At 39.5% G+C, this 24,619-nt stretch overlaps 1 protein-coding gene and 2 pseudogenes across 2 annotated transcripts in view; 2 read left to right on the top strand and 1 right to left on the bottom strand.

The window, feature by feature from the left end:
- The first annotated feature begins 2,192 nt into the window (after positions 1 to 2,192).
- Positions 2,193 to 2,311, top strand: LOC118608053 (annotated as a pseudogene).
- Positions 2,312 to 8,394: 6,083 nt separating this feature from the next.
- MOSPD1 (motile sperm domain containing 1) overlaps positions 8,395 to 24,619 on the top strand; it is a 35,095-nt gene continuing 18,870 nt past the window's right edge. The window contains exons 1-2 of one of the 2 annotated variants that reach the window (XM_016123575.2): positions 8,395 to 8,520; positions 20,810 to 20,955. The gene's annotated coding sequence lies outside the window, so the exon portion shown is untranslated. The remainder of the gene's footprint in view (positions 8,521 to 20,809; positions 20,956 to 24,619) is intronic. The other variant, XM_016123577.2, reaches the window with a different exon arrangement.
- LOC118608508 lies at positions 16,778 to 16,896 on the bottom strand (annotated as a pseudogene).

Here is a 24,619-nt window from a genome sequence, read left to right as displayed (position 1 = left end):
ATAATGACAATATCAAGCGTTGAAGGGATATGGGGAAATGAGAATTTTCATATACTGCTTATGACATTATACAGCAAAATTGGAATTGTACAAAAAATGAATGTGAATGCCTCATAACATTATGACATACATACCCTACAAACAAGCAATTCCAATAAAGATGTTGACTGCAGCATTTTTTAAAAATGTGTGCATGATCAGAACCTCTTCTAAGCTATATAACACCTTTGTCTAATTTTTTTTTTAATATGCCCCTTGTGCTGAAAGCAGCCACATGTGTGCACAGCATGGAAAGAAGATAGTATTTTTATGTTTTTTTTTAAAGCAGCTCGTGATAAGTGTGGATGTAGTCCCATTGTTTGCCTTGGTGGGCTGAGTCAGGAGGATTGTGGCCTCAGCACTTGGTAAGAGGCACTTCAGAAGTGAATAACCAAAAGGGACATAAGCAGCAGCCCTGTTTGTAGTAACTGAAAATTGGAAATAAAATACGTATTATCAGTAGGAAAATACATATACACGTGTACATACATTTCCCTTTGTCCTCTTTTAAATGTAGGTAAAATTTTAAATTTCAGAAAAGTTGCAGAAATAGTCAAAGCAACTTCCATAATCCTTTACAACATTTTCTATTTCTATGTATTTATCTACCTATAAAATATGCATATGCATATTTCCTGAATTGTACACATAATTATACACAAATATATAAACATATGTACATATACATCTATATCACTATGCATATATAATTTTTCTGAATCATTTGACAATAAGTTCATTCAAATGATAAAGTATGTCCGCAAGAAAACTACAATTAAGATAATATTTAGTGGTTAAATATCAAATGCTTTCCTCTGAGGTCACAAACTAGACAGAATTGAAGAACCTAGACTATCACCAGTTTTATTCATGTCTTAGAGGTCTTACTTAGGCAGTACAACTAGCAAATAAAATGAAAGAAGATGTTACGATTGGAAACGAAGAGCCATTATTTGAAGGTATGATTGTGTACATGCAAAATCCAAACACATCTACAATTATATATAAGAAAGGAATTTTGTAAGTTTGCTGAATAGAAGATCAATATATAAAATTAAGAAACTCAATAACGACTGTTGGTGAGGGTGTGGAGAAGTTAGGGCCCTCATACATTGCTTTTAAAATGGTGCAACTACTGTGGAAAACGGTCTGGCAGTTCCTCCAATGTTTCTTTACAGAATAGACTTATCATACCACTCACCCAGCAATTCCACTCCTGGGTATATCCCCAAGGTAACCGAAGATATACCTCCTCACAAAGACTTGTACGTGAATTTTATAACAACATTATTCATAATTGCCAAAAAGTGGAAACGGCTCAAAATTCCAGCAACTTATGAGTGAGCAGACAAAAGTGGTATATCCATACATGGAATATTATTCAACCATAAAAAGGAATGTAGTACCGACACATGATACAATATGGATGAACCTAGAAACATAACGATGAGTGAAAGAAGCCAGTCACAGAAAACCACATATTATATGAATCCATTTATATGAAATGTTTAGAATGGGCAAATGTGTAGATGTAGAAAGTCAATTAGTAGTTGGTGGAGCTGAGGGAGGGAAGAATGAGGAGGCACCGGGTTTCATTTTGGGGTGATGAAAATGTCCTAAGATTAGGTAGTGGTAATGGTTGTACAATTCTGTGAATATACTAAAAACTACTGACTTGTACACTTTAAAAGAGTGTTATAAATGATCAAATATCAAGGAATAAATCTATAAAATATTTGCAACACTTCAACACTAGAAACTAAAAAAGTATTACTGACCTAAATTAAATAACAAGATAAATGGAAGCATACGAGATGTTAATGAATTGAAAAACTCAAAAATTGTTGCAACATATATTCTCTCCAAATTTATATTTTAGGATCAATGTAATTCCAATAAAAACCAAACAGTTTTTAGAAGAAAATACAGCAGGGTATCTTCATAATATTGGGTTAGGCGAAGATTTCTTAAACAGAATAAAAAACACTAACGAGAGAAATTGACCAGTGACTCTAAAATTTATATGGAAGCCAAAGGACCTACAATAACTTAATCAGCACTGAAGACATATAAAGCTGGATGATTTATATCACCAGAGAGCAAAACTTATTGTACAAAACAAAACAAAACAAACAAACAAAAAACATAACAGTGTCTACAGCCATGTCACCCTGAACGTGCCCGATCTCGTCTGATATCGGAAGCTACGCAGGGTCAGGCCTGGTTAGTACTTGGATGAGAGAACACCTAGGAAGACCAGGTGATTTAGGTATAAAAAATAAAAAAATAAGGGATTGTAAGCTGACAAGTTCCTTGCAATCTGTGAGGTCAATCAAGGGTTGCCTCCCCTAAAAAAAAAGAAAGAAAAGAAAAAAAAGAAAAGAAAATGTATAGAGAACTGCCAATCAATAAGAAGATAGATAAACCAATTTTGAAAAATAGGTGTACACACGAGGTTGCTTTCACCAGAAGGGGGCACCTTTTATTAGACGAAGGTGCTACACAGCTTAGCAGAGGTCCTTATCATACACACATTAAAAAAACTTGCTGCACTCAACATCCTTATTGGAATGGCTTGTTTGTAGAGTATGTATGTCTTAAACTTCATAGAGGCTGTATTTTGATTGATCTCTATCCTTTCCATACCTGGTCCCTTTAGATGTGTTACTTTTCATTTTAGACTCATTACTGCTCAGAACTACTTGAAACACTACCTAAGTACTCCCATGATGGAAGACACAGCAATGTCTCAAAACCTGTAGAAACAGACATGTCATCAGACACCTGCAAAAGCTACTGGAGGAAGCTTCAGTACACTCAAGATCTCTGGTAATCATTTTCTCAGGCTTCTCCTTTGGCACCCTCCAGGATTCAGTGGACACCAGGGACACTCACAAAGGGTCCATTTAGAATCTCCTTCCAGACTCCATCTCTGCCCTAGGGCTGCCTCTGTGTACAGGTGTACACTTAGGTCACGGGGCTTAAGCGAAGAGTGAGGCATTTCATGATTATATTCTACCAGGTTACTCCTGAGACACAAGGCCCCGGGACACTAAACCACCTAAAGGCCACTTTGCTGCCATATTACCTTTTTGTGCATTTTTGTGTCATGATTAAAGGTTTAGTGACATTAAAGTTTTCGAGTCATTATGGGCCCCATCCACCAAAAAAAAAGGGTTCAATTTCTCTTTGTCCTTTTTATATTCATCTTCCCTTATGTGAGGTTTATAGTTCTCCCTCCCTCTGAGTTATGTCTTCATGGTTGAGTACTGAGTAGATTGCTACAATGAGGTGAGGAAAGCAAACCAAGAATGGCAATAGCAAAGGAGTGAGCTTGCAAAGTAATGAGAAAGAACTTCCTTTATCTCTTAAATATGCCATTCCTTCGTGCCTATACAGAGTCTTGCTGAGATGTTCATGATTAATTTCTGCAAAGATATATACTCTCCAAGACATTTCAGCACGAAAGATGACTGGAGATGATGCAACTAGTGTAGTCCAAGGAACACTCCCAAACAGAGCCATTCTGGCAGAAGGAAGAACACTACAGGGACACTTTCCCTGAGGGCAGTAGGTGGTTACTTACCGACGTTGTTCCAAGGATACCCCAGCAGGTCCCCGCCCACTCCACCTACCTCTAGCTCCAGGTGGAATACAGATGGTAGGGAATAAGCTAGACTTTCTGCATTATGTAAACTCCTTCTGAATACTTCTGAAACCACCTTGGCAAAATCTATGTTTTTATAAATATTTTTACACTTAATTTTTTTTTAAAAATTATTAGTTTCAAATATACAGTACATTGGTTTGACATTTATACAGTTTATAAAATGATCCCGCTGATTGTTCTTTTTCTTCTCTGGCTCTTCACCTAGCCATTACATAAATGCTAACTTCATTTCCTATGCCATGCTCCCCAACCCCGTGACCATCTATGAAGTAATAATTTGTACTTCTTTAACCTTTCCCCTCTTTCTCCAAGCTCCCAGCACCCCTTCCCTCTCCCAGGCTAACCTCTGTATTTGTGAGTCTGTTTTTAATTAGTTTGTTATTTTTCTTCCTTAGAGTCTGCATATAAGTGAAATATTATGGTATTTGTCTTTCTCTGACTTATTTCACTCAGCATAATAACCTCTAGGTCCATCCATGTCCTTGTGAATGTTAGGCTTTCATTTTTAATGGCTGAGTAATATTCCATTGTATATATGAACTATACTTCTTTATCCAATCATCTGTTGATGGGCATGTGGTTGCTTCCATATCTTGGCTATTGTAAATTGTGCCGCCATGAACATAGGGGTGCATAGACCCTTACGAATTATTGTTTTGATTTTCTTTAGATAATTACCCAGAAGTGCAATTGCTGGGTCAAAAAGTATATCCATTTTTAATTTTTTGAGAAACCTCCAGATTGTTTTCCACAGCAGAATCTATGTTTAAACCAAATGGTGAATATACTTAACACAATTATTCTTTCTACCCATCCAGGGAGGCAGAATGCCAGCACCTTCAATTTGAACTTCATAATTAGCCACTTTTAATTATTTTAAGTACCCTGTGAACCATGCAACTTGATTTTATTAACCCAAATGTTCTGTCTGATTTAAGAAAGACTTTGACTAATTACATGTCGAACTGTAAGTTAATGAGGTTTACACTATTCGAAGTCCATTTCGTTTACTACTGCATATCAAGCCAACCCACCCATGAACTAAGCTCAGCATTTTCCCACCTCTTACAGACATTCTGGAGAAATAACCATAATTACAATGAGGCAGAGCTGGTTCAATGACCTTTGACATCACAATGGAGTGCTACCCTGTAAGCCAATCTGAGGACCATCCGAATATGTTTCCATTATTTGGGGGAATAAAAACATTATCAGATGCACAATGCAGGTAATGGACCTCTAGGTCCGCGTACAGCCTTACGGACGACTAGACATGAAGGACAAAGGCTTACCCCTTCGAATGGAGAGAGATGAAATACAATCGACATCACTGTTGAGATTGATTCCTCTTTCGCATGTTCTGGAAAAATCACCTAAACTAGAAATGACACAGAGTTGCTTGAGTGCTGTCCTATAAGCCCACCTTTTTTCTAACTGTCGGGATACTTAACTATTCCCAGTCATACGTGAGATAGCAGAGGATTTGGCAGCACTGTAGATTTAAGAGGTTAGCGTGCAGAGAAACAGTAAGTAGTAATGTTTGTTTTCCTTTTCTGCCTATTAGAGAGTTATAATTTCACGGTCCCACAGGTCATCAACGGGGTTTGTACCCAAAATAACTGGCGATTGGGCGGCATTCCTTTCCCCACCACTTACATGGTCCATGGCTCTATAAATGTAAGCACCTCTGTCATTCTGCTGGTCCCCAGGATAATACGTTAAATAACATTTTCACATGTGTTGACCAAGAAATGTGTGGAATTGAACCTAAGGAGGGGGTTGTGGGAACCTTTCATTTGTGACCAGCATTTCAATAGTACAGCACAGATGCAATTGGCATCTGAAGTGGAGGGTAGTCTTGTGTGATGTAATACTTTACCTGTGAGATATGATGTTATCTTTGGGTGGATATCATTGAAATTGAGTTGAATCATAGGACACCCAACTGGTATGAGAGAATTAGTTGGTGGCATGGACAAACCCACACTTTAGATTTGTTGGAGCAGAAGTTTACCTGGAAATTTTTATTCAGTGTGTCTGGGGTAGGGTCTGGGAATGTGTTTTTTACAAAGGCTCCTGGTGATTCTTCTGGCAAGTTTGGGAAACTGCAATTTAAAGCATTATGTCCAGGAATTTGCAATAAAGGCTTTGATTCCTAATGTGTAATCTCAAACATACATACCTAATATAGTAGAATATAAAGATTTTTTAAAAGTGTAAAATCAAATAGATCTTACATTTGAAGAGCATCCTATAGTTACATTATCACATATGCTATAAATATTATCACATTAGAACATTTATCAACCTGAAAGACTGAGTAGGCCAGGGATTCTTGTCCCCATTTTAGGTATGAGGAAACCCTGCCAGAGTGTAGCTTGTAATATAATTGGAGAGAAAATAAATATGCATTAAATGATATAAGAACAACACAAAGCAAGATGCCTACTTTTGTAATAAAATGCCTTATAAAAAAGAATACAAGGTCTAAAGGGTATGGTACCCAAAGTTAGCCTGAAGCAAATAGGAGTCCAAAACCTCCCAAAGGTAGGAGATATGTCTGCATTGGAAACTCAATTATTTTATATGGCAGCAGGAAATTTTTCTACACTGTATTCTCATGTGAACTGTACTAGTTAAATTTTCCACAACCATATACTATACCACAAACCAGTCTGACCTGCAAGGGAAGTACAAGCTTTCGTCCTTTTGCAATGCTGTGCTGCTTAACCAGTTTGTGTTTGCAAAATGACACATGACTGGGTACAGATGGAGATGACCTAGTGAAGGAATGGTGGTTGTTGTATGAGGTCTTGCCCAGGATCCTTTCTGGGCCTACTTATGGTTTTGGATGCTATGGAGTTGAAGGATTTCATTTCATCCAATTTTACTGATATATTTTCTGGATCAGGCATTGGTGCTGGCAGCTGTAGGTCAGCTTTGAGGAATTCATAGTCTAGGTAGGAGAGAAAGGAAGATATATACAATAGTAGTGATTACCTAAGTCAGGAAGAATTGCAAAGCAGAATAAGCGATGTTCTGTGGTGATGGAGCAGGAGTTAATAGCCATCATGGAAGTCCTATTTGTTTGTTTTTGCTTTTGTTTGCCTTGCTCAAGGGGGCATATCCAAAAAGATTATTTAGACTGATGTCAAATAGTTTCTTACCTGTATTTTCTTCTAACGGTTTTATGATTTCAGGCCTTACATTTAAGTCTTTAATCCATTTTGAGTTTATTTTTATATATGGCATAAGAAAGGTGGTGCAGTTTCATTTTTTTTGCATGTACCTGTCCAGTTTTCCCAACACCATAACCAATTGAATGGGATAATATATTCGTAAATCTGATAAGGGGTTGATATCCAAAATATATAAGGAACTCCTATAACTAAAAAAAAAAAATCTAGTCCAAAAATGGACAGAGGACATGAAGAGACATTTCTCCAAAGAAGACATATGGATGGCTGTAGGGTTAGTTCAGAACATAGCCCCTCCACATACTCAGGAGACTGATAGCTGCCGGGCCAGTGGCCAAGGAAGGCAGTGCACAAGGAGCTTTCAGCAGTGCCCACTCCCAAGAACGTTTTCTGCTGCTCCCATGGACTTTATCTGGACCTGCAACCAAACAGCTCATCTTGCTCTCAACTGCCTGAAAAGGCGGCTGCTACCTCCATTAGATAACCCCTCCTTCTGTTTGTGTGCATTAAAAAAAACTGCTTGCTCTCGATCAGCTGCAGCCTTTTCGTGTGGCTCTGACTGGCCGCAGCTGAAGTGGCCTTGAAAAATAAGTAAGTATTCTAAAGACAGAGAAGAGCAATATAAATTGAGGTAATCTGAGGAAAGGCATCAGAAGCCTGAGCCCAAGGGATATTTTCTGGCAGCCCATTACTCAGGTGGGCAACTAGGGAGAATTCTTTGGGCCTTATACTTATGGGGAGGAGACCTGCGGCAGCTGCATATTACTCTTCTTTTCTGAACATCGTTAAAATTTAATTTTGAAAATTCTATGTTTAATGATACTCCCAGGGGCCTATGATTGTTACTGACTGTGCAGCCTCCTTTTAAGGGTGGGGGGATTTGGGGCAGCCAGCGCAGGCTGAGTTGTCTTGAGGCCCCGTTGTCTTAATGGATGGCCAATATATTGGGCTAGAGTATTGGGCGCATTAGAAAAGGATCAAAAAAAAAAAAACAGAGGGCCTTATACACCATGGTAAGGAGTTGCAGGTACTGCTGAGACATTGAAAGGTTTTATACATCTTAGAGAAATCCCTCTGGTTGCTGCCTGGAAGATGGTATAGACAAAGGCAAGAGTGGAGAGACTATCCAAGCAAAAAGTAATGGGGCCTAAACAGAGCCTGTAGCACTGAGGAATGGAGTACTCAGAGGTAGTATCAACTAGCCTTGGGTACTCACTGGATGTGAGTGTGTAGGGGAGTAAGAAAGGGGAGGAGTCAAGGGTGGTTGTCTAACAAGTGCAAAGGGAGATGGCATCTTTGTAAGTCTCCAGTCTCCTCAAGACCCAGCGGGCTGGGACGGAAGGGGAGGAGTGGGGAGGGGAGGAGCAGATCAGAGACAGAAGGAAGAAACCAGACAGGCAAGGTGGCGGTAAGGGAACCCCGCCCCAAGCCCCGCCCCGGGCTCCACCTCCTATCCCTTTTCCCACCCACCCTCCAACTGCAGCTCATTCTCGAGGGCGGAGAGAGGTGGCCTTTGAGTCCTCCGGTATCCCAGCAGGCAGTGCAGCCTAGAGACGCTGACAAAGAGCCGGGGGAGCAGTCGCAGCTGCTTTCGCAAAGAGCTGGCGTGTCGAGGTGAGAGTCCCCAACCGTCCCGTCACTCACTTCCTCCGACTTGGGAAAACGTGGAAGTTATGTTGCCGAGAGACCCTCCAGAAGGAGCGAGCAGTCCCCAAACCCCGAGCTTGGCTCGGTGACTGACAGCGGCGCCGGGATTCGGGTGGGAGGTGGGGAGAAGGAATCAGATGGGGTTCTTTCTGCCCCATCCCTGACTGTCAGTTGCCCTGCTGCCTGTATATCCCAGCCCCGGGTCTGGCTGGCCCGTGTGTGTGTGTGTCTCTCGTGTCCGGGCGGAGGCTAAAGACTCGGAATCCTCCCGGTGCCTGCCTGGCAGAGTTCAGTTGCCCCGGGGATGCGACTCTGGGGACAACTCTTAGGCGGATGTTTTGAGGAGGGCTGGGGGAGGGAGCTTGACTCCCTATTTGGGGTGACACCGTCCTCGCCCTTCCTCCTTCCTCCAGCCCAGCCGGTCCCCTCAGCGAGCAACTGGAAGGAAATTCGCGGGGATGGAGGCAGGGGTCCCGGGATGGCTGGAGGGAGATGAAAGGGGTGGTGAGTCAGGGAGGGAGAGCGAATGCATTCTTGGAATGTAAAATGTGAGGGGGCGGTGTAGGGGTATGTGGCCTGTATGTTTCCCCTTTCCTGGACCTCTGCATGGATCTTGATGGTTGCACCAGCTGCTCGGTTGTAAACAGGCTCACATGACCGGTTTCACACGGAGCCGGCCGGTGTGTGGACGTGGGCTGGAAAGACTGGGACTGGCCCAATCAGGTGCAGTTGAAGTCCTAGGACGGACTGTTTGAGACTCCCTCTTGCACTCTGGCCTTTAATCTGTTCTGTGGTTTCCCCTGAGTAAAGTAAGTGAATCTATCCTCTCTGGACTGTAGTAGCATTTCTGCCAGAGTAGACTTAAAGAGAGACCTCTCACGTCAGGGAGCGAGAGGGCAAATATTAAATGAAAACACTCCCGGATTTTTGACCTTTCAGGGAAATAAGAGGTCGACGCAAACTTGAAAAATTGGGTCCTTTGGTCTTGCTTAAAAAGCAGTCCTGTTTTTTCAGAATGCATTGCGTTCTTAATTTGAATTCCAGACTGAAAGGGAGAAGTCTTTTTCAGGCAAATAATACATGGGGTTTAATAAATTCTTGATGATGAAAATCTTGACGGCTCCTCTAAGTGCTGGGAAATCTCTGCCTATATACAGGATATTTAATAGGAAGTGGACACCACCTTTTTAGATTACAGTATATTTGGTATAAAGTAGTGGGAAGTTTGGAAAACAGGAAACGGGTGAAATGTGCCTTTCAAGTTGTTCACTTCTGCATAGCTAAATAGGATGCAAGTTGAAACTAGTTTGTGAAGCATTTCTAGAACTCTCAAAATAAGAGATTTACTCAAATACCAGGATATTTGAAAATATGAATTTTTTCAAATCTGTGACAGATGATTATGATAGATTCCCTTTACATGTAATATATAATCAAATATAATGGATGTTATTTAGTATAAAGTTACCCCTTTATAGGCAAAATAGAAAATAGAACAAATAGCTTATCAAATAATGCATGTGTCTCCCTTTAAATTGTTCACGCACATTTTCTTCCCAAATATTAATTTTTTTTCCCATGGGGCTTTTATATTTAACTCCAATTTCTGAAAACAACAATTAAGAAACTACAAGAAAACTTTCCCCATCCCCTAATAACCCAACAAAGTAAGAAATTTGCTATTCTTTCTCTGTTTTTTAAAAAGTTTAAGATGGAAAATAGAGGAATTAAAAATCTTGTTTAAAACTTAAAGGAGCAGATTATCCTTGTTGCTCTTAATCTTGTTTTGCCACCTTCTAGTATTCTGAAGAATTTTGCCCTACAGTAAACAGATTAAGTGATTTACTCTTTAAGGCCCTCCATTTCCTCATCTGTAATATGAAAGTTTTGTTTTAATCTCCAGGGTCTTTTATAGTTCTCAAATTCCCTGAAATAGTGTTTTTTGATTAGAAACTATTCTTGGCCAAAATAAGTTGGTCAAATAAGCCAAGATATTGGTATCGACTAAAAAAAATGTGCAGTAACAAGAGGTATCTAGAGTCCTAACAGAAATAGAAATTAGACTCTGCAAAATTCTCATTGTTAAATTAGCTGTATAGGTTGACCTCTAAACCTCTCCCTCTCCCTCTCCCTCCCTCCTTCCTCCCTTCCTCTTCTCCTTCTCCCCATCTGTCCCCCCCACCATTCTCTCCATCAGGAAACTGAAGATTGCCTCAGCTAAATCTTGCCTCCACAATTAGGAATAACAGTTCCACTTGAGCTTCACGCATAGTATCAAGTCCAGTTCTTTCACTCATTTCAGCTTTTTCCTGAATTAAGTGGGCTATGTGATCAGAGTCAAGTTAGAATAAAAAGGTGGCTCTAGCAGGGTCTCACCTTGGCAGTACCTTGGTTAGATCACGGGAACCAATGTCTTTTTTTAGCTTTTCAGAGTTTGAGTTTAATTTTGCCAGCTCATCCAGGAATTATCCATTGATCTTGGGGATTTATTCACACTCCAAACTCACAAAATATTTCTATGTTAATATGTGAATGCTAGTTTACTAACTTACAGTGAGAAGTAGAAATGCGAAGCATATCAGAAGACTCAAGTATAAGCCAGGACATCCTTTGCTCTTGATACTATGGGAACAGATAGAAATTGCTCTTAACCTTAAATTATTATAGGGTCTATAAATGTGGACCATTTCTTTCTTAGAACATCTAGCAGTTGCTACATTCAACAAAAGTACGATGTGCTTTTATATAAAAACTATTTCAGTCACACCTTTGTATTGACATAGTTTAGTCACTTGATTGAACCTGGGCTACCTGCAAAACATCTCAAAAATATGTTTACTCTCCATTCATACTGCCTTAGTCTAGGCCCTCATCATCTCTCTATGCCACAGTCATTTAACAGTTATTTTTTCACTATAACTACTCTGGAGCCAGGTCCTCTGCTTGACTGGTCAATGTCAGCTGGTTTCCTACTTCAGATCTTAGCTGGTCAGTTTCCTGCTTAAAATCCTTCAGAGGTTTCCAATTTCCTGCAGCCATGGTTCTCAAAGTGTAATATGCATTAGAATCATCTAGAGGGTCCCAACTCCAGAATTTCTGATTCAGTAGGTCTAGGGTGGGACCCACAAATTTGCATTTTTAACAAGTTCTCGGGTGAAGTTGGTCCTAGTGGTCCTGTACCATGTATCAAGAAATGTTGGCATCCAGAAGCGAGTCCCTCATACATGCTGTTTTTTTAAAACCATATGAAACGCCAAAGCTCATTTTAAGAGTCCCTTTCCTGCCTCTACATATATATTCTTCCTGGAATTCACCCCACCCCTCCCTCCACTCCTACTGAAAACTCCTATTTAAGGCAGACCTCACTTTATGCTCCCAGAGCATTTTGTATCTACTATCAATTTAACACTTGTCACATCATATCGTAACTACTGTGTCTATCTTCTTCCTGCTAGGTGGAGTTTTTGGAGAGCTGAGACAATGTTTTCATCTTTTCTCCGTATTCCTTAGCACAGTACCTGGTATATAATAAGTGCTCAGGGAATTTTGTTGAATTTGTGATCCTAAAACTTCTGAGAATGCAGTATGTAGCAACATATATATTTCATATAATGAATTAACATGGATTCTGCTTTAAGAATTACACATCTTGAAATAACTGAGGACTTATTGGGATATTATAAAACAACGGTTTGGAATAACTAGCTTAAAAGAAATGTAAATTAAAACCACAATGAAATATCACCTCACACTTGTCAGAATGGCTATCATCAATGAATCAAAGAACAAGTGTTGGCGAGGATATGGAGAAAAGGGAACCCTCATACACTGTTGGTGGGATTGCAAATTTGTACAACCACTATGGAAAACAGTCTGGAGGTTTCTCAAAAAAATTAAGAGTGGATCTAACTTTTGACCTGGCAATTGCACTTCTGGGTAATTATCCAAAGAAAACCAAAACAATAATTCATAAATATCTATGCACCCCTATGTTCATGGCGGCACAGTTTACAATAGCCAAGATATGGAAGCAACCACATGTCCATCAACAGACGATTGGATTAAGAAGTTATGGTTCATATATACAATGGACTATTACTCAGCCATTAAAAAAATTAAATTCTACCATTCGCAACGACATGGATGGCCCTAAAGGTTATTATGCTGAGTGAAATAAGTTAGAGAAAGATAAATACTATATGATTTCAGTTATATGCAGAATCTAAGGAACAAAAAGAACAAACTAATCAAAAACACACAAATATAAAGGACAATCTGGTGACGTTTGGTGGGGGTTGGGAGGCTGGGAGAAGTACAAATTAGTAGTTGATAGATGGTCACAGGGGTGGTGAGCACAGCATAGAGAATGCAGTGATTTTTAAAATGTTTTAAAAAAGACATTCCTGGAGTGCATACTTATTTTTTAAAAATGCTTAATGCATATACTACTCACCTTTTACATCTTGAATATGTAATAGCCTGTCACTACATATAATTTATATCAGTCAGTCCCATTAGTAAGATATCAAATTATACCAAAAAAAAACCCTAGAAAATGTATAAAAACAAAACTGCCTAATATTGAGCATTGAACTGTTTAAAAATATAAAGTGAACATTATAACATCGCTTGTGAAATAGTTGACTTTAGGAACATATCAGCCATTAAAAATCCTAATAGACAATACTGGAGATTCAAAGAGGGAGAGAGCTGAGTTTATAAAATGGGAAGGAAAGAGAGGTTTTAATACTAGTGAGAGTAAAACCAAATAACTTAGGCTCTTAACTATTTCATATTTACTCGGTCATTGGCAAGGACTCCACATATGGAGGAAGGAGATAGCCACTGTGCCCAGATAACAGGGAGTTGGCCTGGAGGTGGAGCTAGGAATGCGAACGGAGTAAACACTATAGAGCCCCAGACAGGTAGTAAATGGCTGGTGCTCTGAAACCAAGCAGATAGGTCACTAGTTTCTGGGGAAGTCTGTATTTGAATCATTAACTGTTTCAAACTTTGAAGCACTTAAGACCAACTTCATTTGATTTTTCTTGCAGCCTCCTTCTCATGAAAAGGTGTGTGGGCAAATGACAATGTGCTTTTAAAATGGTCTTAACAGTCTCCAAGTTTAGAATCCATGGTGGTAGAAGACATTGAAACTCCCCTGTTTACCTCAGTCTCATCTTTTCCTTTCTCTGGTCAATCCAAAGTGAGGGAAGCAGAAAATAACCACACTTTGGGGTACTAGTCTCCCTGGACTGATGGTAGAAGGTGTGTGTGAGGATTTTAGTGTGTTTAGGCTTTTTTTTTTTTTGGTGGAAGAGTAATTTGCAAACTGGTCACAAGGTGGTGTATGCACATAAGATTTTCTTTCAAATTTCAGGATTGCATTTATGTTCCTTATGTATGAAGGAAAAGGACAAGGAAGACAAGGTAGTTTCCTGTAGCACCAGCTCCCAGCCATACTGTCTCCCTGTTAAGGTCAGGGGTATGGGGGTATGTTGGAGACTCGGATTTCTAAACACTGATAGCCCACTTGGGCACTGAGGAGCCAGAGGAGATGGGAGGAAGATAGGGAAGAAGGGAGGCAGGAGAGGCAGCTGTAAATGCTATTGTATGTTCTCCTCTTACCCTAACCCATGGCAAGTAGCCACCGTAGATTTATTGTTCCTCTAATTGGATCCCTTTGCTTCTATGGGGAAGGGCAGTGTTTCTTGATGGAGGAGACAATTATTAGTAGGTTAAGTGATAAGCTCAGTAACTGCTAAGTATCTAAAACTAAGTACCTATGAAGGGTGCAAAAAGGGAAAAAAGAACCCACAGGAAAACTATGGCATTATGCTCAAGGTCTGGGGATATACACAAATGTCAAAGTAGTCAATCCATACAGTAAGTACATTAAAAAATAACAAATTAGTGAGATCCATGCAGATCAGGGTAATAGAGGAAAACTTCAAGGTGGAGGAGGGGCTGAGCTAGGCTTTGAAGAATGAGGAAAATTTTGGGGTCCAGAGAGGAAGAATAAGATAAACCTTGGTTATTAATGCCCTAATGAATAGTTACTGACAGCCATAGTTATTCTTTCATAATCAGGAAAATAAACTATATACAACTTAGTAAGTAGACTTGTATCTCAGTTTTTTCTTTATAAAACTGAAAAAGAAACTCATGTATCAAGACTTTAATTTTGGATCATCCTTTGAGAACTTCTTGGAAAAGCAGGGAAATTTTTGAGAGATGAGGGCATGTGTGGCAGTCAGCATGAGGGAGGCAGGACTTTTTATTTTTATTTTTTATTTTTTATTGGGCTGACATTGATTAACAAAATCCATTAAGTTTCAGGTATACAATTCAATAGTAACTCATTTATACATTGCATTGTGTGTTCACTGCCCATAGTTAGACTTCTTTCTGTCACCATATATTTGACCTACTTTATCCCATCTACCTCCCCCGTTGCCCCTCCCCTCTGGTAACCTCTAGTCTGTTGTCCATGTCCCTGAGTCTCTGTTTGTTTATCCTGTTCATTTGTTCCTTTTAGGTTTATATCCCACATATAAGTGATATCATCTGGTTTTCAACTTTTTCTGTCTGGCTTATTTTGCTTAGTATGATTATCTCAAGGTCCATCTATGTTGTCGCACGTGGCAGTATTTCATCTCTTCTTGTATTCCATTGTATATATGTACCACAGCTTCTTTACCTAATCATCTGTATCGTAGGGCACTTCAGTTGCTTCCATGTCCCGGACACTGTGAATAATGCTGCTATGATCACTGGGGTGCATATATCTTTTCAGATAAATGTTTTCAAGTTTTTTGGGTAAATACCCAGCAGAGGGATTGCTGGATCATATGGGAGATCAATTATTACTTTTTTGAGGAAACTCCATACTGTTTTCCATAGTGGCTGTATAAATTTGCAGTCCCACCATCACTGTATGAGGGTTCCTTTTACTCCGCATGCTCTCCAAACTTGTTATTATATGTCCTATTGATAATAGCCATACTAACAGGTGTGAGATGGTATGTCACTGTGATTATGATTTTCCTTTTCCTAATAGCTAGTGAAGTTGAGCATCCTTTCACATGTTTGTTAGCCATTTGTACGTCTTGTTGGGAGAAGTGTCTGTTCAGGTCCTCTGCCCATTATTTAAATAGATTGTTTTTCTGTTGATATTGAGTTGTATGAGTTCTTTGTATATTTTGGGTATTAGGCCCTTATCCGAGGCTGCTTGCAAATATATTTTACCATTCATGCAGTTGTCTTTTTGCCTTGTTGACGATTTCTTTTGCTCTACAGAAGCTTTTTAGTTCGATGTAGTCCCATTCATTTATTTTTGCTTTTCTTCCTTTGGGGTCAAATTTATAACATCCTCTTTAAGTCCTAGGTCCATAAGTTTAGTATCTATGTTTTATTCTAAGCAATTTAGTTTTGGGTCTTATATTCAGGTCCTTAATACACTTTGAGTTAATTTCGGAGTGTGGTGATAGACAACAGTCTAGTTTCATTCTTTTGCAGGTGGCTTTCCAGTTTTCCCTGCACCATTTATTGAAGAAGCTTTCCTTTCTCCATTGTATGTTTTTGGCTCCTTTTTCGAAAATTATTTGCTAATATAAACAGAGGCTTAATTCTGGACTCTCAATTCTGTTCCACTGGTCTGTCTCTTTTTCTGCCAACACCATGCCATTTTGATTATTGTCACTTTGTAGAATAATATGAAGTCAGGCAGAGTGATGCCTTCAACCTTGTTCTTTTTCCTCAGGATAGCTTTGAAGATTCAGGGTTTTTTTTGTGCTTCCATACAAATCTGATGATTTTTTATTCTATTTCTTTAAAAAATGCTGATGGGAGTTTGACGGGGGTTGCATTGAATCTGTATAATGCTTTAGGTATTAAGGTCATTTTAACTATGTTGATTCTTCCAATCCAAGGGCACGGAATATCTTTCTATTTCTTTATGTCTTTTTCATTTTTTTTAAATAGAGTCTTATAGTTTCCATTATGTAGGTCCTTCACATATTTCATTAGGTTTATTCCTAGGTATATTATTCTTTTTATTGCAGTTACAAAAGGAATTTTTTTTTCATTTCTTTTTCTGACAATCCATTTTTAGAGTAGAGGAATGCTATGGATTTTTTTTTTTTTAGGCGAGGCAACCCTTGGTTGGCCTCACAGATGGCAAGGACTTTGTCAGCTTACAATCCCTTATTTTCTTTATTTTTTATGCCTACAGTACCTGGTCTTCCTAGGTGGTCTCCCATCCAAGTATTAACCAGGCCCAACCCTGCTTAGCTTCTGAGATCAGATGGGCTTGGGCTTGTTCAGGGTAGCATGGCCATAGATGCTATGGATTTTTGAACATTGATTTTGCATCCTAAAAATCCTGTATTTATTATTTCTAGGGTCCTCGTGGAATCTAGGGTTTTCTATATAGAGAATCATTTCATCTGCAAATTGTGATGGTTTGACTTCTTCATTTCCAATTTGAGTGCCTTTTATTTCTTTCTCTTGCCTGATTGTACTAGCTAGGACCTCCAATATTATATTGAATAACAGTGGTGATAGCAGACAGGATTGTCTTGTTCCTGATGTTGGAATGTTTTTAGTTTTTCACCATTAAGAATAATGTTGGCTGAGGGTTTGTCATATGTAGCCTTTATTATGTTAAGGTACTTTCCTTCTATACCAATTCATTAAGTGTTTTGATCATAAATGGATGCTGTATCTTGTCAAAGCCTTTTTTTCTGAATCTATTGATGTAATCATATGATTCTTATTCTTTATTTTGTTTACGTGGGTGTGTCACATTAATTGATTTGTGTATATTAAATCTCGTCTTTGCCCCTGGGATGAAGGCAACTTGATCTTGGTATACAATCTTTTTAATGTGTTGCTGTATTTGGTTCACCAGTATCTTATTTAGGATTTTTACACCTGTTTTCCTTAGAGATATTGGTCTGTAGTTTTCTTTTTTGTTATCTTTACCAGGTTTTGGTATCAGGGTAATATTGGTCTCAGAAAATGAGTTAGGCAAAATTGCCACCACCTCGATTTTTGGGAAGAATTTGAGAAGAATAGATATTAAATCTCCTTTGAATGTTTGGTAGAATTCACTGGTGAAGCCATCTGGTGTTGGACTTTTACTTTTTTGATAGGTTATTGATGATTGTTTCAATTTCCATACTGCTGATTGGTCTATTTAGATTTTCCAGTTCTTTTTGGTTCAATCTAGGAAGGTTGTAACTTTCTAAGAACATGTCCATTTCTTCTAGGTTACAAAATTTGGGGTTAAATACTTTGTCATAATATTCTTGTATGATCCTTTGTATTTCTACAGTGTCTGTCATAATTTCTCTTCTTTCATCCCTGATTTTGTTTATTTGTGCCCTTTCTCTTTTTTCTGTAGTGAGTCTAGCCAGGGGTTTGTCAGTTTTATTAATCTCAAAGAACCAGCACTTCGTTGTATTTGTTTTTTATTGTCTTTTTGTTCTCAATTTCATTTAAATCTGCCCTAATTTTGATTTTTCCCCCTTCCTTCTGCTGATTTTAGGCTTCATTTGCTCTTCTTTTCTAGTTTTCTTTTTTTAAGATGAAGCGTTAGGTTGTTTATTTGGGCTCATTCTTGTTTTTTGAGATAGGCCTGTAATGATATGAACTTTCCACTCATTACCGCTTTTGTCGTGCCATGTCCCTAAAGTTTTGATATGTTGTATTATCATTATCATTCATTTCTATGTATCTCTTGATCTCTCTTTTTATTTCTTTTCTGATCCAGTCATTCTATAGTAGCATGTTGTTTAATCTTCATATATTTGTGGTTCTCCCCACTTTCTTTTTACAGTTGATTTCCAGCTTCAAAGCATTATGATCATAGAACATTGTTGGTATGATTTCAAACTTCTTATATTTGTTGAGACTATCTCTGTGTCCCAGTATGTAGTCAATCCTTGAGAATGTTCTGTGTGCACTATAGAAGAATGTATAAGCAGCTGTTTTGGGATCGAAGGCTCTGTAAATGTCAATTATGTCCAGTTGGTCTGATGGTTCATTTAAAAATGTTATTTCCTTATTGATTTTCTGTTTGGATGATCTGTCCATATCCGACAGTGAGGAATTTAGATCCCCTATAAAATAGTGTTTTTGTCTGTTTCTCTTTTTAGTTCTGTTAGTAATTACTATATATATTTTGGGGCTCCCTGATTGAGAGCATAGATGTTAATAAGTGTTATGTGTTCTTGGTATACGATTCCCTTTATTATTATGAAGTGTCCCTCAGTATCTTTCTTTACCTTTTTTATTTTGAAGTCCATTTTATTTGGTATTAGTACCACTACTCCCACTTTTCTCTGAATGCCATTTGCTTGAAATATCATTTTCTACCCATTCACTTTGAGTTTATATTTATCTTTGGAGCTGAGATGTGTCTCCTGGAGGCAGCATATGGGTGAGTTTTGCTTTGTGATCCATTCTGCAATTCGGTGCCTTTTTATTGGTGAGTTCAGTCCATTTAAATTTAGGGTGGTTATTGAAATATGAGATTTTCCTATAGCCATTTTATCTTTTGCTTTCTGGAAGCTCGGTGTTTCCATTGCTTCCTTGTCCTTGTGTTTCTGGGTTTTTTTTTTTTTTGGTTGGGTTTTGTGGATTTTTCTCTCTGGTCCTTTTTGTTTTATGTTAGGTACATCAGTTCTGAATCTTTCTTGTGTGGTCACTATTATGAAATTAAAGGATAGTTTTATACACACACACACACACACACACACACACAGTATTCCAGTATTCCATTTTTTTCTTCGTGTGCATTATCTCCATTCCCCTTTGTGAATTTGGGTCTTTGATTCCTCTATTTTCTGTTATTGTTGTCTCAAATTGTCCCTATGTATGCTGAACAATTATTTCTAACTTGCAATAGCAATTCTATTCTTATAGTTTAAGCTTATAACACCCTGTTCTTAGTAAGAGTTGACCTATCCTACTTCTGTCTGCCTGCTAGTCTTCTTACTCATAATTATGTATTTTTTTTGTCATCAACTATTTGTTTGGATATGCTATCTGATCCCTTCTTCTCTTTTTCTGGTATACCCATTATTCTTATGTTGCCTTTCCTGATGGTGTCAGCTATTTCTCGTATTTATCTTCTATTGTTTTTCATTCTCCAGTCTCTTTCTTCTTCCTTCTAAATTATTTCTAGATTTCTGTCTTCAGTATCACTGATTCTTTCCTCTATCTGGTCAGCTGTATTTCCTAACGCTACTATTTTACTCTTCATGTCTTTCAGTGTGATCTTCATCTCTGGAAGTTCTATTTGGTTCTTTCTTAGGGTTTCAGTCTTCTTGCTAAAAAAAACCCCTCATTTTGCTGACCTATATTTTTCTTATTTCTTGGAATTGTTTATCTGAATTATTTTGCCTCTCATCGAGTTTTTTCAGAAGTGCAGTCCTGAATTCTCTGGCCTTTAAATTGCATATTTCTATGTATTTAAGCTTATTTTCTGGAGATTTTTCTTTCTTTATGAGCTGCCCTGTCACCCTGGTTGTTCATGGTGTTTGATGGCTATTTCTCTGACTGGGCGTTAATGGGAGTGTATTCTGCTTCTCCGCCCCCCCAGAAAGATTTAGTATAGAGAGGTCTCTCTTTAGCCTCTTGATAAGGTGTTTTTCTTTTGATTTCCAGTAGATGGCATCCAAGCCTCTTGGATTTCTGCTTTAAGGCTAATAATGCTTTTTCTCTCTCTGGCATATCAAATATTCAAGTTACAATTGGCTGCCCTCGCTCCCAGGGTACTGATAGTGGGTTTTGTTTTGGTACCATTTGTTCAGATTCCCCTGGGACTTCATGGTGCTAGGTCTGAGAGGATATTGGGTGGAAGGAGGGCACCCTCTGGGTTGGTGGGTGGAGGTTGTCATTAGTCTTTGTGTCTCAGCCTCCTATTTCACAATTGTGGCTGCTAAGTTGCCCTTCCACACTTAGTTGCCGCTCCACTTTATGCCCTGATTCTTGGGCACCAATGCGAAGAACTTGCTGATTCCTCAGGCAGGGCTGTTCAGGGAACCTGCCTTGAATTTTCCCCTCCTCCTCTTGCAGGGAGCTCTGGCTGCATGAGGCAGCTTCTTTATTCCTTTTAATCTACCCTTCAGACTCCTGTAGTTCTGACCTCTGGAAACTCTTATGCGCAGATCACTCACTCAGACATGCTTATGTTCAGGTTGGGTGTTATTTGTTGAGTTTTAGATGTTGAGCTTGTTGTTATTTCAAGGGGAGAGATCCGGGGACATCCCTCACTCCGCCATGCTTCTGACGTCACTCAAGGGAGGCAGGACTTTTGAATTGAGACACAGAGGAGATGATGACTGTATAGGGAAGTTTGAGTCCGAAGACCAGAGCCCTGCCACCAATACCCTGGTAAGTCCCTTAACCACCCTGGGCATGATTTCCTCAGCAGTAAAATGATAAGGGTCTGGAGCTAATATTCTTTGACTTTGTGTGTGCTTGACTTATGGAAAGCAACCTTATAATCCAATTTGCTATAAGCTTTATTGACTTAGTATATAATCTATCCCCAGAATTTTCGCACCTTATCATTTTGCAATATGGGCTGGAGCAAGGAGAAAGTGTTAGTATCTGGAAAACCATCAATTAAAGGCACATGTTATCTTCATTAAGTTTCTTGACAGTCTCCAGTATTGCCCTGGTGACCTGGTGCTAATTCCTCCCCAATTTCCACTGGTTGAAGTTTAGGAGGCCACTTACATCTTAGCTGAGATAAGTGAGAGATGGGAACAGGGATAATAAACCTCTCATAAATGATTAAACACTTATGGTGACCAGGGGTAGTCGGCCTATTCACAATTCATAGGAAAATGTATACATATTCAACTTATAAAGAGAAAATTTAAAGCTAGTAAAATTTCTACTCTGACCTGTGACAACTAAGTTCTCCTTAGAGTTAGAACCAAGAGTTTAGCACTTGCTCTGTGTGGTTAATTTTGACTTCTAGTCAGATTTACAAATCATCTCATATTCCTTTATAACAAAAAAATTTACATTTTCCTATTTGCCAGTTATCTTAAAGAAACATTTTGCTTATTGTAATGAGTTTCTGTTGCATGTAAAATTATTTTAGATAACCGAAATTATTCTATTTTACCCATAGTTTTAAGGTTGTAAATGTTATCAAAGGATCATAAATTGGAAAATGCAATTAACAGATTTTTCACACATTGTCTCTAAATTCCTTATTGTATTTCATAACTGGTACCCTTTCCAAATTAGGCCTTAGTGGGATGTTGTTTAATTTGACCTTTAAAAAATTTGTTGAATAGGTATTTATAGGGTTCAGAATTCAAAACATACAAAAGTGTATCCAGAGGAAACTCTCCTCCCACCCCTGTCCCCGGCCACTCAGATTGTCTTTTTAGGGGCAGCCCTGGCTATTCTTCCAGAGATATTTTACCCATATCCACGAAAATAGGTTTATGTATTCTTTTATCTCCCTTTTCCACACAAATGGCAGCATACTCCACACTCCTCATTGCACCTTGCTTTTCTCATTTAACGCTACACTTGAAGATCAGTCCAAATCTACACTACACAGAGAGCTTTCTCTTTCTCTTAACAGATATTTGGTATCCCAACGGATGGCTATATTATACTTTATTTAATGAATCGACTATTAATGGACAGTTGGGCTGTTTCCAATCTTGCTGTTGACAACAACAGCTAGCTCTTATTGATTGCCAAGCTTCATTCTGTGTGCTTCACATGAATTATTTAATCCTCAGTGCTGAAAAAAAAGCAAAAAAAAAAAACCCCACCTTTCACATACATGATTTCACACAAGGGGAATATTTATACAGGATAAATTCCTAGAAGTAGAACATCTAGATCTGAGGGTGTGTGTGTGTCGGGTTAACTGAGAGCACAGCCCCTCCACATACTCAGAGACTGATAGCTGCCCAGCCAGCAGCCAAGGAAGACAGTGCACAAAGAGCTTTCAGCAGCGCCCACTCCTAAGGACGTTTTCTCCTGCTCCTATGGACGTTATCTGCTCCTGTAACCAAGCAGCAGACCTTGTTCCCATCCGCCTGAGGAGGTGGCTGCTCCCCTAGTGAGATTACCCCTCCCTCTGCTTGTGTGCATTAAAAAACTCTGCTTGCTCTTGGTCAGCAGCAGCATTTCCTGCAGCTCTGACCAGCTGCCGCTGAAGCTTCTCTGCATCATGAGTAATAAGTGGCATTTCTCACCCCTCTGGTCCTGGTGGTTTTTCTGGAATATCTAAAGCCAGGTGCAAGTTCCAGGCATTGGGCTCCTGTGTTACAATTGGTGTAGCTGGCAGGGTATTCCAGAAAGTACCCTGGTTAAGTTGAGGACACCCCCAACACACCTATGGGCCTCTTACAGGTTTTACTGAAAGTAGAGGAATTGTATTCTTTAAAAAGAAAGAGCTGCGGGCTGTAGCAGCTGCAGTGGGCTGGCCCCTTCTGCAGGCGCTGGATGAGGCTGCCCCTAAACAATTGCAGGCTGAGGAAAGGGTGAAGAATGTGGAAGAGGAAGTAAGGCTGGGAGACCTGTGAGTCACATAGGCCAATAGCAAGGATATTCTCGGACGACAGAATAGACTAGTGAATAGCAGCAGAACCTAGCCTGCTGCTTTGCGAAGGTTTGGGGGTGAAAGCTAACAAGAGCTCACATATGGGCAGTAATTACACAGTCTGAATGGAACCCCCAGAAGTGGGATCCCACAACAGAAAGTCTGAGTTAGATGAGTATATAGAGGAGTATCCCCCCAGAGGAAGCCATATTTGTGTTTCGGGCCTACACAGTAATCGTTTAGAAACTAAAGACAACAGAAATGCCCTGAGCAGCAAGATTCTAGGAACCTGCCTCCTCCCCTTAAACATCTACACACCTCCACCTAGCCATATACAGCTTGGTAGATCTGGCTGCCAAGTTCCATCACAGGGTGGCTACTCCGCCTCTGGGACATGGGTGTGGACAGCATAATACTGTCTGGGGAGGAATTAACCCATATGGCCTCTGTCACCACCCACTCTCTTTGCACCAACATATATGGGCAATCCAATATGCAGACAATGTGTCTCTGCTGAATTGGTTCATGGTAGGTTGCTGCGGGGCTTGTTCAAATGAAGGCAATTTGCCGATGGCCCAACTGTGTTAGATATCCATGTAAGACCTGTAAGTGTTCCTTAGGGAGATAGGAATGAGGCACGCTATTTACATCGAACCATTTGAGGGCCTTGATGTGCCATTTACTGCAGGTATGCGGGACTGCATCATCCAGATCACCCTGCCGGCCTGTTATGGTATTTTGGTGCCCATTCTGTCCACCCTAGTGTGGAGGACAATCTAGGTGGCAGCACAGATTGTTCCCAATTTGGACAAAAGTGAACTGGCCAAGCAGAAACAGGAGGCCTGATGGGTCCAGGGGAAAGAGAGAGTCAATCGTGGGTGTGCAGGCAGAAAGTAAGGATGGCCCAGTAAAGGTGACCAGAAGGCAACTATGGATAGGTCTGATAAAGGCCGAGGTTGACCCAAAAAAGATTGATAACCAACCCAATACAGTACTGATAGTTCCGTGGCAGCAGCTTAAACTGGAGCAGAAATTCCAATTCCTGCTTGACAGGCTGGCCCCTGTCTGTACCTTTGAATTGACCTCAAGTAGGGGACACTCTCAACCCTCAGCTCCTTGCCTGGATGACTTTTTATGGGACCAGGATATGTCCAAAATATTTACCCAGTCAAGATCAATTCGCCTTTACCTGGGAAGGACAACAATGGGCCTTCACTGTCCTACTGATGGGATATTTCCATAGCCCCACTATTTGCCATGGTTTTGTGGCTGAGGGTTTGACTGGCTGGGCTAAACCCTCTACCATACAACTGTACCAGTATATTGATGATGTCATGCTAACCTCTGACTCTCTTACAGACTTGCAACAAGCCATACCTTGCCCCCACATCTTCCCAGCCTCTGTAAAACTGTCAAGGGCAAATTAAATACTTCTAGAGGTTACAAAATATATTCATAAATTTGTCAATCTAAAGT

Source organism: Rousettus aegyptiacus, unplaced genomic scaffold (assembly GCF_014176215.1).
Source record: "Rousettus aegyptiacus isolate mRouAeg1 unplaced genomic scaffold, mRouAeg1.p scaffold_m13_p_9, whole genome shotgun sequence".
Lineage (NCBI taxonomy): Eukaryota > Metazoa > Chordata > Mammalia > Chiroptera > Pteropodidae > Rousettus > Rousettus aegyptiacus.
The sequence above is the reverse complement of the archived record's forward strand: the minus strand, read 5'-3'. Positions and strand labels throughout refer to the sequence as shown.